Source organism: Coregonus clupeaformis, chromosome 8, assembly GCF_020615455.1.
Source record: "Coregonus clupeaformis isolate EN_2021a chromosome 8, ASM2061545v1, whole genome shotgun sequence".
NCBI lineage: Eukaryota > Metazoa > Chordata > Actinopteri > Salmoniformes > Salmonidae > Coregonus > Coregonus clupeaformis.
Genome location: NC_059199.1, coordinates 12,007,038 through 12,026,123, shown reverse-complemented (window position 1 = coordinate 12,026,123; position 19,086 = coordinate 12,007,038).

The window sequence follows — 19,086 nt, the reverse complement described above, 5'->3', positions numbered from 1 at the left end:
GAGATTAAATCTCGGGAACAATGCAGGACTGCCCACTCCTGATGCAAGATGTGGTAACCCCTGGTAACCCCTTATTGTCTTGTGTCAAATGATTATGTCAATTGCTCCTGTCCATAGAGAAATATGTACTTCCCTGACCTCTCAAGGAGAAGGACAAATACATTTTTTAAACTATATTGTATGTATGTGAGCATGCAGGGTATCAATAATGCAATTTCCAGAGAGCTTGTGTGTAATGCATTGTAGGCCACTGGTATGGCCTGAAACTTAGAAAGATGTTACACTTAATTATAATGTGAGATAGTGCTGTGAAAAGTTATCTTGTTCCTGTAAACTATGAATTGCTTCTTCATTTGGTTTACTCATTTAGGAAACAGGCTCCAACCACACACATGGAGCATGTCTGGCTACACAGTGCATCCCCATAGGCCATAGCCACAAAGCTTTGTCAGCATGAGAAACAGTGATATTACACCATAGACCAGAAACCAGCACCCTATCCTCTCTGCTTAACTCCCTAGTCCTTGCCGATGACAAGCATACCCATAACATAATGTAGCCACCACCATGCTTGAAAATATGAAGTGGTACTCAGTGATGTGTTGTGTTGAACTAAATGACTATCGCCCCGTAGCACTCACCTCTGTCATCATGAAGTGTTTTGAGAGACAAGTCAAGGATCATATCACCTCTAACTTACCTGTCACCCTAGACCCACTTCAATTTGCTTACCGCCCCAATAGATCCACAGACGATGCAATCGCCATCACACTGCACACTGCCCTATCCCATCTGGACAAGAGGAATACCTATGTAAGAATGCTGTTCATTGACTATAGTTCAGCATTCAACACCATAGTACCCTCCAAACTCATCATTAAGCTTGAGGCCCTGGGTCTGAACCCCGCCCTGTGCAACTCGGTCCTGGACTTCCTGACGGGCCACCGAGGTGGTGAAGGTAGGAAACAACATCTCCGCTTCGCTGATCCTCAACACTGGGGCCCCACAAGGGTGCGTGCTCAGCCCCCTCCTGTACTCCCCTGTTCACCCATTACTGCGTGGCCAAACATGCCTCCAACTCAATCATCAAGTATGCAGATGACACAACAGTAGTAGGCTTGATTACCAACAATGACGAGACAGCCTACAGGGAGGAGGTGAGGGGTCTGGGAGTGTGGTGCCAGGAAAATAACCTCTCACTCAACATCAACAAAACAAAGGAAATGATCGTGGACAGCAGAGGGTGCACCCCCCTATCCACATTGACGGGACCGCAGTGGAGAAGGTATAAAGCTTCAAGTTCCTTGGCGTACACATCACTGACAAACTGAAATGGTCCACCCACGCAGACAGTGTGGTGAAGAAGGCGCAACAGAGCCTCTTCAACCTCAGGAGGCTGAAGAAATTTGGCTTGGCACCTAAAACCCTCACAAACTTTTACAGATGCACAATTGAGAGCATCCTGTCGGGCTGTATCACCGCCTGGTACGGCAACTGCACTACCCATTTACGTAATTTACATTTGAAAATGCAACGCAGGGCTCTCCAAAGGGTGGTGCGGTCTGCCGAACGCATTACCGGGGGCAAACTACCCGCCCTGTCACGCCCTGACTCAGGGGACGGTTATTTGTTGAGTCAGGGTGTGTATATTTCGTGTTGTGTTTATTTCTATGTTTAGTTTCTAGATCGTTTAGATCTATGTTGGCCAGGGTGGTTCTCAATCAGAGGCAGCTGTAGCTCGTTGTCTCTGATTGGGGCCCATACTTAGGCAGCCGTTTGGCACCAGTCAGTTGTGGGATCTTGTTCCGTAAAGGTATGTTATTTGTCTACCTTGGACTTCACGTTTTGTTTGTTCTTTTGTCGTGTGTTCAGTACGGAAATAAATATGAATGCATATCACGCTGCGCCTTGGTCCTTCTCGTTCGTCAACGATCGTGACACGCCCTCCAGGACACCTACAGCACCCGATGTTACAGGAAGGCCAAAAAGATAATCAACAACATCAACCACCCGAACCACTGCCTGTTCACCTCGCTATCATCCAGAAGGCGAGGTCAGTACAGGTGCATCAAAGCTGGGACCGAGAGAATGAAAAACAGCTTCTATCTCAAAGCCATCAGACTGTTAACTAGCCATCACTAGCACATTAGAGACTTCTGCTGCCTATTGAAATCACTGGCCACTTTAAGAAATAGAACACTAGTCACTTTAATAATGTTTACATATTTTGCATTACTCATCTCAGATGTACACTACCGTTCAAATGTTTGGGGTCACTTAGAAATGTCCTTGTTTTCGAAAGAAAAGCAATTTTTTTGTCCATTAAAATAACATCAAATTGATCAGAAATACAGTGTAGACATTGTTAATGTTGTAAATGCCTATTGTAACTGGAAACGGCTGATTTTTAATGGAATATCTACATAGGCGTACAGAGGCCCATTATCAGCAACCATCATGTCCTGTGTTCTTCAGGTCAACATTCACAAGGCCGCAGGGCCAGACGGATTACCAGGATGTGTACTCCGAGCATGTGCTGATCAACTGGCAACATGTTTCAATTAGACCACCATAGTCCCTGTGCCCAAGGACACTAAGATAACCTGCCTAAATGACTACCGACCTGTAGCCATGAAGTGCTTTGAAAGGCTGGTCATGGCTCACATCAACACCATTATCCCAGAAACCCTAGACCCACTCCAATTTGCATACTGCCCCAACAGATCCACAGATGATGATCTCTACTGCACTCCACACTGCCCTTTCCCACCTGGACAAGAGGAACACCTGTGTGAAAATGCTATTCATTGACTACAGCTCAGCGTTCAACACCATAGTGCCCTCAAAGCTCATCACTAAGCTAAGGATCCTGGGACTAAACACCTCTCTCTGCAACTGGATCCTGGACTTCCTGACGGGCCGCCCCCAGGTGGTAAGGGTAGGTAACAACACATCTGCCACGCTGATCCTCAACACGGGGGCCCCTCAGGGGTGCGTGCTCAGTCCCCTCCTGTACTCCCTGTTCACCCATGACTGCATGGCCAGGCACGACTCCAACACCATCATTAAGTTTGCCGACGACACAACAGTGGTAGGCCTGATCACCGACAACGATGAGACAGCCTATAGGGATGAGGTCAGAGACCTGGCCGTGTGGTGCCAGGATAACAATCTCTCCCTCAACGTGACCAAGACAAAGGAGATGATTGTGGACTACAAGAAAAAAAAGAGGACTGAGCACGCCCCCATTCTCATCGACGGGGCTGTAGTGGAACAGGTTGAGAGCTTCAAGTTCCTTGGTGTCCACATCACCAACAAACTATCATGGTCCAAACACACCAAGACAGTCATGAAGAGGGCACAACAAAGCCTATTCCCCCTCAGGAGACTGAAAAGATTTGGCATGGGTCCTCAGATCCTCAAAAAGTTATACAGCTGCACCATCAAGAGCATCCTGACTGATTGTATTATCGCCTGGTATGGCAACTGCTCGGCCTCCGACTGTAAGGCACTACAGAGGGTAATGCGTACGGCCCAGTACATCACTGGGGCCAAGCTTCCTGCCATCCAGGACCTCTATACCAGGCGGTGTCAGAGGAAGGCCCTCAAAATTGTCAAAGACTCCAGCCACCCTAGTCATAGACTGTTCTCTCTGCTACCGCACGGCAAGCGGTACCGGAGCGCCAAGTCTAGGTCCAAAAGCCTTCTCAACAGCTAAGGCTCCTGAACAGCTAATCATGGCTAACCGGACTATTTGCACTGCCCCCCCACCCCCACCCCATCTTTTTACGCTGCTGCTACTCTGTTAATTATTTATGCCTAGTCACTTTAACTCTACCCACATGTACATATTACCTCAACTACCTCTAGCCGGTGCCCCCGCACATTGACTCTGCACCGGTACCCCCCTGTATATAGCCTCCCTACTGTTATTGTATTTTACTTCTGTTCTTTTTTTTCCAACACTTTTTTGTTGTTGTTGTTTCATTTTACTTTTTTATAAAAAAATTAATGCATTGTTGTTTAAGGGTTGTAAGTAAGCATTTCACGGTAATGTCTACACCTGTTGTATTCGGCGCAAGTGGCAAATAAAATTTGATTTGATTTGATTTGCTCCAATGGCACGTTGTGTTTGCTAATCCAAGTTTATCATTTTAAAAGGCTAATTGATCATTAGAAAACCCTTTTGCAATTATGTTAGCACAGCTGAAAACTGTTGTGCCGATTAAAGAAGCGATAAAACTGGCCTTCTTGAGACTAGTTGAGTATCTGGAGCATCAGCAATTGTGGGGTTGATAACAGGCTCAAAATGGCCAGAAACCAATCACTTTCTTCTGAAACTCGTCAGTCTATTCTTGTTCTGAGAAATGAAGACTATTCCATGCGAGAAATTGCAAAGAAACTGAAGATCTCATACAACGCTGTGTACTACTCCCTTCACAGAACAGCGTAAACTGGCTTTTAACCAGAATAGAAAGAGGAGTGGGAGGCTCGGTGCACAACTGAGCAAGAGGACAAATACATTAGAGGGTCTAGTTTGAGAAACAGACGCCTCACAGGTCCTCAACTGGCAGCTTCATTAAATAGTACCCGCAAAACACCAGTCTCAACGTCAACAGTGAAGAGGCGACTCCGGGATGCAGACCATCTAGGCAGAGTTGCAAAGAAAAAGTCCAGTGTCTGTGTTCTTTTGCCCATCTTAATCTTTTATTTTTATTGGCCAGTCTGAGATATAGCTTTTTCTTTGCAACTCTGCCTAGAAGGTCAGCATCCCGGAGTCGCCTCTTCATTGTTTTTGCATCATCTTTGAAATGCAAGAGACAGGCCAGACAATGATGTAGGATTCTAAATGTAATTTAGATATTGTCCACCAGATGGCAGTAGTGTGTGTGCAAAGTTTCAGACTGATCCAGTGAAGAATTACATCACTACACAATATTTTGTATCCAGTCTGCCAGGAGTTTTCCCAAATATGCCAAATTGGTTTTCAAGTATATAACTATAGAGAACACACAAACATGCTATGGTATACAACATTTAAATTTGCACACTCCCAGGAATGTCATAAATGATGGATCACTAGCTTCCTTACAGAAAAGACACCAACCTTCACACATCTAGATGGCCGGGCGGGGTGGGTGTGGAGTCAGTGGTCAAACTGTAGAACCCAGTTCCTATATTTGAATACAAAACTACACTACATTTTATCTCTGGGACCCTCAGGATGACAAATCAGAGCAAGATTACTGAATGGGGGGGGCGAAATATACTTCTCCCATGGGCAAAGAAACTCAAAAGGGGTGATGATATTAGATAACAGTGATTTCGATCCGAATGTGCAAATTGTCCAAACAGATACGGTAGATGGATTATTTTAAATATATTATTGGACCATAAACAGATATGGTTCATTAACCTTTACGGACCAAATAATGATGATCCACACTTCTTTGACAATATATATAATAAATTATCAACCCTGCAAGCAATTCAAGACTCTATTATTATGGTGGGAGATTATAGTACCATTTTAAATAGCTCAATGGACCGTAAAGGAAATCACACTACAAACAATCACCCACATGCTCTTAAGGAAATCGTGAATGTCATGGATACATTAGAACTAGTAGATATATGGAGGCTTAAATATCCTGATCTAGTGAGATATACATGGCAGAGACTCAATCAAGCTAGTCGTCTTGACTTCTTTCTTATGTCATTCTCGTTGGCACCAAAAGTTTAAAAAGTGTTGATAGGGGACAGAATGCGGTCGGTCCATCATATAATTGGCATATACATTACTCTTACTGAATTTTCACGTGGGTGAGGATATTGGAAATTTCATCAAAGCCTATTGGATGATAACTTGTTTTTAACTAGGACAGAGGAATTTATAACTGATTTTTTCTGACATAACATAGGTACAGCAAATCCCCTTATTGTATGGGACACCTTTAAATGTGCCTTTAGAGGCCATGCAATTCAGTACTCGTCTCGAAAACAAAAGCAATTTAGGTCAAAAGAGTTCATACTAACAAAGGAAATAGAAGGTCTAACAGAACAGATAGATAGCAATAAAAACTGTAACAGAGGCTCAGAATAAATTAGAGGAAAAACTAAAAGAAATAGAGAAACTTATTCAAGAAAGATCAAGTGTAATATATTATAAAAAATAAAGCAAACTGGATGGAATATGGGGAAAAATGCACCAAATTATTTTTAAATCTTCAACATAGAAATGCTACCAAAGATAATTTACTGAAACTGGTTACAAATGACAGTCACCCATGATTCACCAAATTATATTTTGAAGGAGGAAACAAAGTACTTTAAGCATATGTTTTCCTTTCAGTCACCTCCATCTCCTCTAACTGAAGCTAATTGTAGAGATTTTTTTTCTATTGATAATGTAAAATTAACAGCCATACAGAAAGACTCATGTGAAGGTGAAATTACAGAGGAGGAACTTCTGGATGCAATTAAAGACTTTAAGGCCGGAAAAACTCAAGGGTTGGATGGCATACCAGTCGAGGTATACCAAAACTTTTTTGATATACTCAGAGGACCGTTATTACCATGTTTTAACCACTCCTATGTAAATGGTAGATTATCAGACACTCAAGAAGAAGGTCTGATTTCATTATTACTGAAACAGGATACAAGTGGAAAATATAAAGATCCAGTCCATTAAAAAAATTGGAGGCCCCTTACACTTCAGTGTTGTGATGCAAAAATTCTAGCAAAATGTATAGCGCATAGAATTAAAAAGGTATTGTCGGACATTATTCATTCTAATCAGACAGGTTTTTTTACATGGACGATACATTGGAGATCATATAAGGCAAGTACTGGAAACAATAGAACACTATGAAAAATCTGGGAAACCAGGCCTGCTATTCATAGCAGACTTCGAAAAGGCATTTGATAAAGTACGACTGGGGTTTATATATAAATGCCTGTGGATATGTGGATATACTCGGAATACTTATCCCAAATGAAATAAATGATCTCAATCCAATACATTTGAATAGAAAGTTAGCAAAAATAGATAAAATCTTACTACCATGGAAAGGTAAATACCTGTCAATTTGTGGAAAAATCACCCTGATCAACTCTTTAGTATTATCCCAGTTTACCTATTTGCTTATGGTCTTGCCTACGCCTAGCGAACAGTTTTTTAAATTATATGAGAAAAAAATATTCCATTTTATTTGGAACGGCAAGCCAGACAAAATTAAATGGGCCTATTTATATAATGAATATGAATTCGGAGGACAGAAATTATTAAATATTAAAGCATTAGACCTATCACTAAAGCTTCAGTCATACAAAAGTTATACTTAAATCCAAACTGGTTCTCTAGCAAATTAGTAAGATTGTCACACCCAATGTTCAAGAATGGCCTTTTTCCCTTTATTCAGATTACAACCTCTCACTTTCAGTTATTTGAAAAGGAAATAATCTCTAAAATATCACTATTTCTAAAACAAGCCATAGAAAGTTGGTTGCAATTTTAATTTAATCCTCCAGAAACGACAGAACAAATAATGCAACAAATATTGTGGTTAAACTCAAATATACTAATTGATAAAAAAAAACATTATTTTTTTACAAAATGTTTAAGAAAAGTAATAATCTTCGTAAATCATATCATAGGTAGGACTGGTGGAGTTATGTCGCACATGCAGCTAACAAAAACATATGGAAATGTCTGCTCTACCCAAAATTACAACCAAATAATTGCAGCATTACCGCAAAAATGGAAGAGGAAAGTGGAAGGGGGAAAAAGTAAGGAACTTGTCTGTTGGCCCTGCATTAAATAATATAATTGGTTAAAGAAAACTGTGATAAATAAAAAAGTATACCAGTTTCATTTAAGGACCAAAGGATTGACAGCGTCCCATATAGATTGCAAAATAGTTGGGAAGAGATTTTTTACGTACCGATTCCATGGCATGGTGTTTTTGAACTGATACGCAAAACGACGCCAGATTCAAAATTTAATATTTTTCAATTATTATATAAAATTCTTGCTACATTTACATTTTAGCAGATGCTCTTATCCAGAGTGACTTACAGGAGCAATTAGGGTTAAGTGACTTGCTTAAGGGCACATCGACATAGTCGGCTCGGGATTAGAACCAGCGACCTTTCGGTTACTGGCACAACGCTCTTACCCACTAAGCTACCTGCCGTCAATAGAATGTTATTTATATGGGGGATAACATCTTCCCAGCTCTGCAGATTTTGCTGCGAAGAGACAGAATCATTAGATAATTTGTTTTGGTACTGTCCATTTGTAGCTTGTTTTTGGACACAGGTCCAGGAATGGCTAAAGGATTGCAATATTTACCTGGAGCTAACCCTGCAGATAGCACTACTGGGTGATCTGAAAAGTCATAGTCAATCGATCAATAATATTATAATACTTTTAGCAAAAATGTTTATTTTCAATTTACAATCTGTAGAAACAATGAGAATAGAAAGGTTCAGAACTTTTGTAAAACATCACAGTACAGTTGAAAAATATATGGCAAATAGAAATCCAATATGCATGGTGTTAAGAGATAGATGGGTGGTGTTGAATGGAGTTGAAGGATGGGACTAATAATAACTAACAACAACTAATAACAACAAGATAGCTAATGTAAAGCATACTGTGTCCATAATAAGTATATAGGTTATAGGTTGAGAGCTTTTGTGAAAGAGCACAGTTAGAAAGATATGGCATATAGAAGCAAGCCGGATGGACATCATGAAAATGATTGGAGAGGTTGAGGGTAGAGGAAATTCAGGAGTAAAAACAAACAAAATAGAATTATTGTAAAATTGACTGTGTCCATAAAATATATATAGTATGTATAAGCTGAAAGTAGAGGCCTAAGCATTGTTGTTCACTAGTTTACTCCAATTAGGGAAGGGGTGGTGGGGTTGGAAAGTAATAAAGGGAAATATATTTTTAAAAAGGATATGTATATGTGTATGTGTGTGTATTTATGTGTATGTATGTGTATGTGTATGTATATATACAGTGGGGAGAACAAGTATTTGATACACTGCCGATTTTGCAGGTTTTCCTACTTACAAAGCATGTAGAGGTCTGTAATTTTTATCATAGGTACACTTCAACTGTGAGAGACGGAATCTAAAACAAAAATCCAGAAAAAAAGATTTTTAAGTAATTAATTTGCATTTTATTGCATGACATAAGTATTTGATCACCTACCAACCAGTAAGAATTCCGGCTCTCACAGACCTGTTAGTTTTTCTTTAAGAAGCCCTCCTGTTCTCCACTGATTACCTGTATTAACTGCACCTGTTTGAACTCGTTACCTGTATAAAAGACACCTGTCCACACACTCAATCAAACAGACTCCAACCTCTCCACAATGGCCAAGACCAGAGAGCTGTGTAAGGACATCAGGGATAAAATTGTAGACCTGCACAAGGCTGGGATGGGCTACAGGACAATAGGCAAGCAGCTTGGTGAGAAGGCAACAACTGTTGGCGCAATTATTAGAAAATGGAAGAAGTTCAAGATGACGGTCAATCACCCTCGGTCTGGGGCTCCATGCAATATCTCACCTCATGTGGCATCAACGATCATGAGGAAGGTGAGGGATCCGCCCAGAACTACACGGCAGGACCTGGTCAATGACCTGAAGAGAGCTGGGACCACAGTCTCAAAGAAAACCATTAGTAACACACTACGCCGTCATGGATTAAAATCCTGCAGCGCACGCAAGGTCCCCCTGCTCAAGCCAGCGCATGTCCAGGCCCGTCTGAAGTTTGCCAATGACCATCTGGATGATCCAGAGGAGGAATGGGAGAAGGTCATGTGGTCTGATGAGACAAAAATAGAGCTTTTTGGTCTAAACTCCACTCGCCGTGTTTGGAGGAAGAAGAAGGATGAGTACATCCCCAAGAACACCATCCCAACCGTGAAGCATGGAGGTGGAAACATCATTCTTTGGGGATGCTTTTCTGCAAAGGGGACAGGACGACTGCACCGTATTGAGGGGAGGATGGATGGGGCCATGTATCGCGAGATCTTGGCCAACAACCTCCTTCCCTCAGTAAGATCATTGAAGATGGGTCGTGGCTGGGTCTTCCAGCATGACAACAACCCGAAACACACAGCCAGGGCAACTAAGGAGTGGCTCCGTAAGAAGCATCTCAAGGTCCTGGAGTGGCCTAGCCAGTCTCCAGACCTGAACCCAATAGAAAATCTTTGGAGGGAGCTGAAAGTCCGTATTGCCCAGCGACAGCCCCGAAACCTGAAGGATCTGGAGAAGGTCTGTATGGAGGAGTGGGCCAAAATCCCTGCTGCACTGTGTGCAAACCTGGTCAAGACCTACAGGAAACGTATGATCTCTGTAATTGCAAACAAAGGTTTCTGTACCAAATATTAAGTTCTGCTTTTCTGATGTATCAAATACTTATGTCATGCAATAAAATGCAAATTAATTACTTAAAAATCATACAATGTGATTTTCTGGAAATTACAGACCTCTACTTGCTTTGTAAGTAGGAAAACCTGCAAAATCGGCAGTGTATCAAATACTTGTTCTCCCCACTGTATATATACAGTTGAAGTCGGAAGTTTACATACACTTAGGTTGGAGTCATTAAAACTCGTTTTTCAACCACTCCACAAATTTCTTGTTAACAAACTATAGTTTTGGCAAGTCGGTTAGGACATCTACCTTGAGCATGACACAAGTAATTTTTCCAACAAGTGTTTACAGACAGATTATTTCACTTATAATTCACTGTATCACAATTCCAGTGGGTCAGAAGTTTACATACACTAAGTTGACTGTGCCTTTAAACAGCGTCCAGAAAATGATGTCATGGCTTAGAAGCTTCTAATAGGCTAATTGACATAATTCGAGTCAATTGGGGGTGTACCTGTGGATGTATTTCAAGGCCTACCTTCAAACTCAGTGCCTCTTTGCTTGACATCATGGGAAACTCAAAAGAAGTCTGCCAATACCTCAGAAAAATAATTGTAGACCTCCACAAGTCTGGTTCATCCTTGGGAGCAATTTCCAAATGCCTGAAGGTACCACATTCATCTGTACAAACAATAGTACGCAAGTATAAACACCATGGGACCACGCAGCCGTCATACCACTCAGGAAGGAGACGTGTCTGTCTCCTAGAGATGAACGTACTTTGGTGCGAAAAGTACAAATCAATCCCAGAACAACAGCAAATGACCTTGGGAAGATGCTGGAGGAAACAGGTACAAAAGTATCTATATCCACAGTAAAACGAGTCCTATGTCAACATAACCTGATGTTAAGGCCGCTCAGCAAGGAAGAAGCCACTGCTCCAAAACCGCCATAAAAAAGCCTGAATACGGTTTGCAACTGCACATGGGGACAAACATCGTACTTTTTGGAGAAATGTCCTCTGGTCTGATGAAACAAAAATAGAATTGTTTGGCCATAATGACCATCGTTGTGTTTGGAGGAAAAAGGGGGAGCCTTGCAAGCCGAAGAACACCATCCCAACCGTGAAGCACAGGGGTGGCAGCATCATGCTGTGGGGGTGCTTTGCTGCAGGAGGGACTGGTGCACTTCACAAAATAGATGGCATCATGAGGAAGGAAAATTATGTGGATATATTGAAGCAACATCTCAAGACATCAGTCAGGAAGTTAAAACTTGGTCGCAAATGGGTCTTCCAAATGGACAATGACCACAAGCATACTTCCAAAGTTGTGGCAAAATGGCTTAAGGACAACAAAGTCAAGGTATTGGAGTGGCCATCACAAAGCCCTGATCTCAATCCTATAGAAAATGTGTGGGCAGAACTGAAAAAGCGTGTGCGAGCAAGGAGGCCTACAATCCTGACTCAGTTACACCAGCTCTGTCAGGAGGAATGGGCCAAAATTCACCCAACTTATTGTGGGAAGCTTGTGGAAGGCTACCCGAAACGTTTGATCCAAGTAAAAAAATTTAAAGGCAATGCTACCAAATACTAATTGAGTGTGTGTAAACTTCTGACCCACTGGGAATGTGATGAAATAAATAAAAGCAGAAATAAATCATTCTCTCTACTATTATTCTGACATTTTCCATTCTTAAAATAAAGTGGTGATCCTAACTGGCCTAAGACAGGGAATTGTTACTAGGATTAAATGTCAGGAATTGTGGAAAACTGAGTTTAAATGTATTTGGCTAAGGTGTATGTAAACTTCCGACTTCAACTGTATATATGTATGTGTATATATGTATATATATATATATATATATATATATATATATATATATATATATATATATATATATATATATATTTGGAGAAGAAAAAAAACATATGGGGGATTGGAAGTGATGCAGACAATTACATTGATGGAAGTTACAATCTGTCTGCAATTTTACAGCTGATCTACCCTAAAATAAAAACACCTTCAGAGGTGTTGTGCACTATCCTCAAACAATGGCATGGTCTTTTTTTAGCTGTAATAGCTATTGTAAATTGGACCCTGCAGTTAGATTAACAAGAATTTAAGCTTTCTGCCCATATAAGACATGTCTATGTCCCGGAAGGTTGGCTGTTGTTTACATCACCATTCTAGTCACATATCGCATATTGAGCAACAACCGTACCGTATAAGGGACACCGATCCCATAGAGGTTAAAAAAACATAGCTGATATGGCTGACTTGCTTAAACAAATGTGGTTTCTACTGACAATTGAGATGTGAAAACTATGGCATAAGGGGACAATGAGCGGATAAGAGGCAATCCGTAATTTTGATTAAGACATTCATGAGCGAGCTAAGATGGACGTAGTCACAATAACTATTTGTTCAGCACTTTTGAAATGTACAGCGACAGAATTCAGAACATGGGCCGTTCTTACAGTATTCTCCCTGTACAAAAAGTCAGAACCGTAGGATAAATAAAGGGGACATATAAGCAGACAATGAAAACTCTTTCAGTATTCGATGATGACATTTCTCTAAAACAGGTGTGGTTACCGGTACCCCTCCTTGTGGGATGAGATTTTCCTCTGTTCGCGGCACTGTGGAGGCTGAGGAAAAAGGTACGAGCCGGCGGGAGACGAGAGCAAGGATGACCCTTCGCCTGTGTTGTGTCGAGTAAACGTTGCTAATTATGCTGTGAGACCAAGGAGTCCGCTGACGCTGTACTTTGATCATAAAGGTTTATTATATCAGAGTATTCCAGCTTAAATTTATGGATACCTGCAGGCACCCGGAGAACAGCCGACCCAAATTCAAATATGCTATTCTCACGTCCTTTGTCCCAAACCATAGTATATATCCTATGTAATCTGATATGGGTGTTTTCCCCTACAGACCAATCCCCTGTCTCCACACAACAGACTTCCTCTGTTCTATGGGGTGTCCCCATAAACTGCTCTCCAGATGTCTCCCTGGGCCAAATCAACATTCTCTCAGATACCATTTTGAAAACGTTAGCAAAGTCATAATTCCTCAGATACTACACCTGCGCGATCCGGAAGCAAGTGGTTGACAAATCCGTATCTACGGGTCCGGCCGGGGGAAATGGTACAAAAGAGGCCATACCGGATCCCCGAGGCCTGAAGGAAGGCCGTGAAGCAGGAAGTGGAGGCTATGCTGAGGATGGGGGTCATCGAAGAGTCCCACTGCGCATGGTGCAGCCCCATCGTGTTGGTGCCCAAGCCGGACGGTAGTCTGCGCTTCTGTAATGACTTCCGGGGTGTGAACGACATCAGCTTGTTCGCTGCCTACCCCATGCCAAAGGTGGACGAGCTCATCGACCGATTGGGAAAGGCCCGGTACATCAGCACCCTCGACCTGACCAAAGGATACTGGCAGGTATCGTTGGCAGCCTCCTCCCGGGAGAAGACAGCGTTTTCGACACCGGTTGGCTTATATCAGTAACGGGTGCTCCCATTCGGTCTCCACGGAGACCCGCCCATGTTCCAGCGCCTGATGGACCGAGTCCTCCGACCCCACCAACAGTACGCAGCGTCCACAGCCAACATTGGGAAGAGCACCTGACGCGCCATTCGAGGAGGTGGAGTACCTGGGGTATTTGATAGGACAGGGGAACGTGAAGCCGCAGCAGAGGAAGGTCCACGCAGTACGTGACTGGCCCGTTCCATACAGCAAGACACATGTCAAGTTCTTCCTGGGACTGGCAGGATACTACAGCCGGTTTATCCCCAACTTTGCATTTATAGCCTCCCCGTTACTGATCTAACCAGGGCCCGCCTCCCGAAAACAGTGAAATGGACGGGCGAGACCGAAGCGGTGTTCAGGCGCCTGAAGGAAGCGCTGTGCTCCCATCTGATTCTCGTAATACCCGATTTCCAGGTACTGATGTTGGTCCAGACGGACGCATGCGACACAGGACTAGGGGCCATCCTGTCCCAGGTACACGATGCGGAGGAGCAACCCATCATGTACATAAGCCGAAAGAGTACCTAGCGGTGAAGTGGGCGCAAGACACTCTCAAGTATTACCTGTTGGGCACCCACTTCACCCTGGTCACAGGCCATGCTCCCCTGGTCTGGATGGCCAGGGGAAGGGACACAAACGATCGGGTCACCAGGTGGTTCTTGTCCCTTCAACGCTTCTCTTTTTTCTGTTGTGCACAGGTCAGGGGCGAAGCATGGGGACGCGGATGCAGGTCAGCCACCACGTCGAGGCCTGGTGACAGACAGAGTTTACATCATATGATGACTCCTTCTGCTGGACGTGCCAGGTCTTGATGGGCTCTCCGGCCAGGACTAATTGGGGCTGATTGTGGTTGATGAGTAATCAAGGGGCTGATTGCTCACCAGCTGGACGAGTCCCATAAAGTTGCCAGAAGGGCAGCACACAGGAGTGGGGACTGGTGAAGAGAGGTTACTCCCGTATAGTTGTGCTTCTGGAGTCAGAAGACAGTATCCCGGAGGAGGTGTCCTGGAGGAGCCCAGAAGACAGTATCCCGGAGGAGGTCTCCTGGAGGAGCCCTCCTGGAGGAGCCCAGAAGACAGTATCCCGGAGGAGGTCTCCTGGAGGAGCCCAGAAGATAGTATCCCGGAGGAGGTCTCCTAGAGGAGCCCAGAAGACAGTATCCCGGAGGAGGTCTCCTGGAGGAGACCTATTATTTTTACTTTGTTTATTATTTAAATAAACACCCTTGAAACCGAGCTAATACAATTCTGTTCGTGTCTGATCTGTGTAAATGTCTTGACCAAACCCCCCGGTCTGCCACATGTGCACCACCAAGTCAGAACAGTAGGCTAAGTTATTAGGATGAGGCACATGGGCTACTAACAGCTTACTACACAACATACACTTGTATTACTTTCTTAGCTACAGTATACATATCTCCCTGGCATATTACATCATTTATGCAGCAGCATACAATACATTTTTGGACTCACCTTGTTGTGCTGTGCTCACTTGAACAGGAAGGTTGCGCAGTGGTCCTTCTTGTGGGCAAATTTTGTAGTCAAAGTCTGGCATTCTCTGGGTTTGTGGTGCTTTCAAGACAACTGGGAACACGGAAAAAACAAGGTCGAATCATGACGTCAGTGATCTTCAGGTCAGAGCTCTAGAAAGAGGCCAGAGTTCCCGACTTGGAATTTCCGAGTTTCCGGTTGTTTTGAATGCGGTAGAAATCATGCTGGATTGACAGCATGGCCAATGTATTCAACCTTTTCTGGCCCGTGGTGTTGCATGTGAATGTTGCATGTGAATGTTTATCCTTTCAAGCTTGGAAAACAGTGCCTTAAACACGGACTTGGGCCACACACCCTCTCCTCTGAATAGCAGGCTAGTGATTGCTTTGCAACGCTTGCAGTTAGCCACTCATTCCAAACCACTCATTGTTGAATTTGCGATTTCCAACTTGTTGTGTAATGTTTATGTCCAATGTATTTTACGCTGGCTGCCCCACCACCACAGAAAGCACTGAGCTAGGCTGGAACACCTGCATTTTGGAGCTGCCTTACTCAAGAAAGAACTAAATAGACCATGTTTGTATGCTGCTTTATTAACTCAATGATTTTTTTTTTCATTGTTTGCAAACTGATATCTGACACATTAATGCCAAAATAACATGCAAAACATTTGCTAAACAGGTGGGGCACAAAACAGGTGGGTCTCTCACAGTGACAGGTCGCCACCGTGCCTACAATACTATTTGGTCTGTAATGCGAAATCACATGTTAGATGGTTTGTTGTGTGCGATTGATGACAGTAGAGAAATATTTAAATGTTCATAATACAACAAAAAAGTATTTACAAGCAAAACCAGCCAAGATTACCGTTTGTACAACATAACTGTCATCGATGACAGTTGGCCCACATACTGTACATTTTAGATGGCCCTGCCATCAATAGATTTCTGCCTATGCCACTGAATTGAACTAAATGAAAACCTAGAGTGCATTTTAAGAAGCTATTCTTCATTAGACTTCTTCTTGTGTTTATAATTACCCCATCATGGTTGTTGCTACACCTTATAGTCTTATACGCAGGCCACAAATATCTACGTTTTCTTTGTACTTATGTGGAAAGCAGAAATTGACCCAAATAGCGAAGTAAGTCATATGATTTAAAATCTGAAAAAAGAAGGAAAGAAGAAGTGAAAGATATTGACCAATGCTGGACACATTTTGATCAGTGGGAGGACAAGCATCCGTCAGAAGAAAATGGGTTTGTACAGGATGTACGTAAGTAAGAGCAGAAACACCTAAATAATATGCCTCTTCTCTAGTCTCCTCTCCTCTGCCTTCATATGAACGGTTGTTTATGAGCAGCAGTGGTGTAAAGTACTTAAGTAAAAATACTTTAATGTACTACTCAAGTAGTTTTTTTTGGGGTATCTGTAATTTACTTTACTATTTATATTTTTGACTACTTTTACTTTTACTCCACTACATCCCTAAAGAAAATAATGTAATTTTTACTGCATACATTTACCTAACACCCAAAAGTACTCGTTACATTTTGAATGCACAGGAAAATTGTCCAATTCATGCACTTAAAGAGAGAATCCCTGGTCATCCCTTCTGCCTCTGATCTGGGGGACTCACTAAACACAAAGGCATCTTTTGTAAATAATGTCTGAGTGTTGGAATGTGCACCTGGCTATCCATACATTTTAAAAACAAGAAAATCGTGCCGCCTGATTTGCTTAATATAAGGAATTTGAAATGATTTAATATTTTACTTCTACTTTTGATATGTAAGTGTATTTAAAGCCAAATACCTTTAGACTTTTACTCAAGTAGTATTTTACTGGATGATTTCTATTAAGGTACAGTGGGAAAAAAAAGTATTTAGTCAGCCACCAATTGTGCAAGTTCTCCCACTTAAAAAGATGAGAGAGGCCTGTAATTTTCATCATAGGTACACGTCAACTATGACAGACAAAATGAGAAAACAAAATCCAGAAAATCACATTGTAGGATTTTTGATTAATTAATTTGCAAATTATGGTGGAAAATAAGTATTTGGTCAATAACAAAAGTTTCTCAATACTTTGTTATATACCCTTTGTTGGCAATGACACAGGTCAAACGTTTTCTGTAAGTCTTCACAAGGTTTTCACACACTGTTGCTGGTATTTTGGCCCATTCCTCCATGCAGATCTCCTCTAGAGCAGTGATGTTTTGGGGCTGTCGCTGGGCAACACAGACATTCAACTCCCTCCAAAGATTTTCTATGGGGTTGAGATCTGGAGACTGGCTAGGCCACTCCAGGACCTTGAAATGCTTCTTACGAAGCCACTCCTTCGTTGCCCGGGCGGTGTGTTTGGGATCATTGTCATGCTGAAAGACCCAGCCACGTTTAATCTTCAATGCCCTTGCTGATGGAAGGAGGTTTACACTCAAAATCTCACGATACATGGCCCCATTCATTCTTTCCTTTACACGGATCAGTCGTCCTGGTCCCTTTGCAGAAAAACAGCCCCAAAGCATGATGTTTCCACCCCCATGCTTCACAGTAGGTATGGTGTTCTTTGGATGCAACTCAGCATTATTTGTCCTCCAAACACGACGAGTTGAGTTTTTACCAAAAAGTTCTATTTTGGTTTCATCTGACCATATGACATTCTCCCAATCCTCTTCTGGATCATCCAAATGCACTCTAGCAAACTTCAGACGGGCCTGGACATGTACTGGCTTAAGCAGGGGGACACGTCTTGCACTGCAGGATTTGAGTCCCTGGCGGCGTAGTGTGTTACTGATGGTAGGCTTTGTTACTTTGGTCCCAGCTCTCTGCAGGTCATTCACTAGGTCCCCCCTTGTGGTTCTGGGATTTTTGCTCACCGTTCATGTGATCATTTTGACCCCACGGGGTGAGATCTTGCGTGGAGCCCCAGATCGAGGGAGATTATCAGTGGTCTTGTATGTCTTCCATTTCCTAATAATTGCTCCCTCAGTTGATTTCTTCAAACCAAGCTGCTTACCTATTGCAGATTCAGTCTTCCCAGCCTGGTGCAGGTCTACAATTTTGTTTCTGGTGTCCTTTGACAGCTCTTTGGTCTTGGCCATAGTGGAGTTTGGAGTGTGACTGTTTGAGGTTGTGGACAGGTGTCTTTTATACTGATAACAAGTTCAAACAGGTGCCATTAATACAGGTAACGAGTGGAGGACAGAGGAGCCTCTTAAAGAAGAAGTTACAGGTCTGTGAGAGCCAGAAATCTTGCTTGTTTGTAGGTGACCAAATACTTATTTTCCACCATAATTTGCAAATAAATTCATTACAAATCCTACAATGTGATTTTCTGGAGAAAAAAAATCTCAATTTGTCTGTCATAGTTGACGTGTACCTATGATGAAAATTACAGGCCTCTCTCATCTTTTTAAGTCGGAGAACTTGCACAATTGGTGGCTGACTAAATACTTTTTTCCCCCACTGTATCTTTACTTTTACTCAAGTATGACAATTGGATGAGTGTTTTTACACATTTCTAACATGCTTGTTGAAGTTTACAAACTGATAATCATCTCCATAAATAATCATAAAATAATATTTGATTGGTTGATCATCATCAACAAAAACAACAACAGAGACAACAAAAACAGTGACAGCCCCCCAACTGACACTTTCAGAAATAGAAT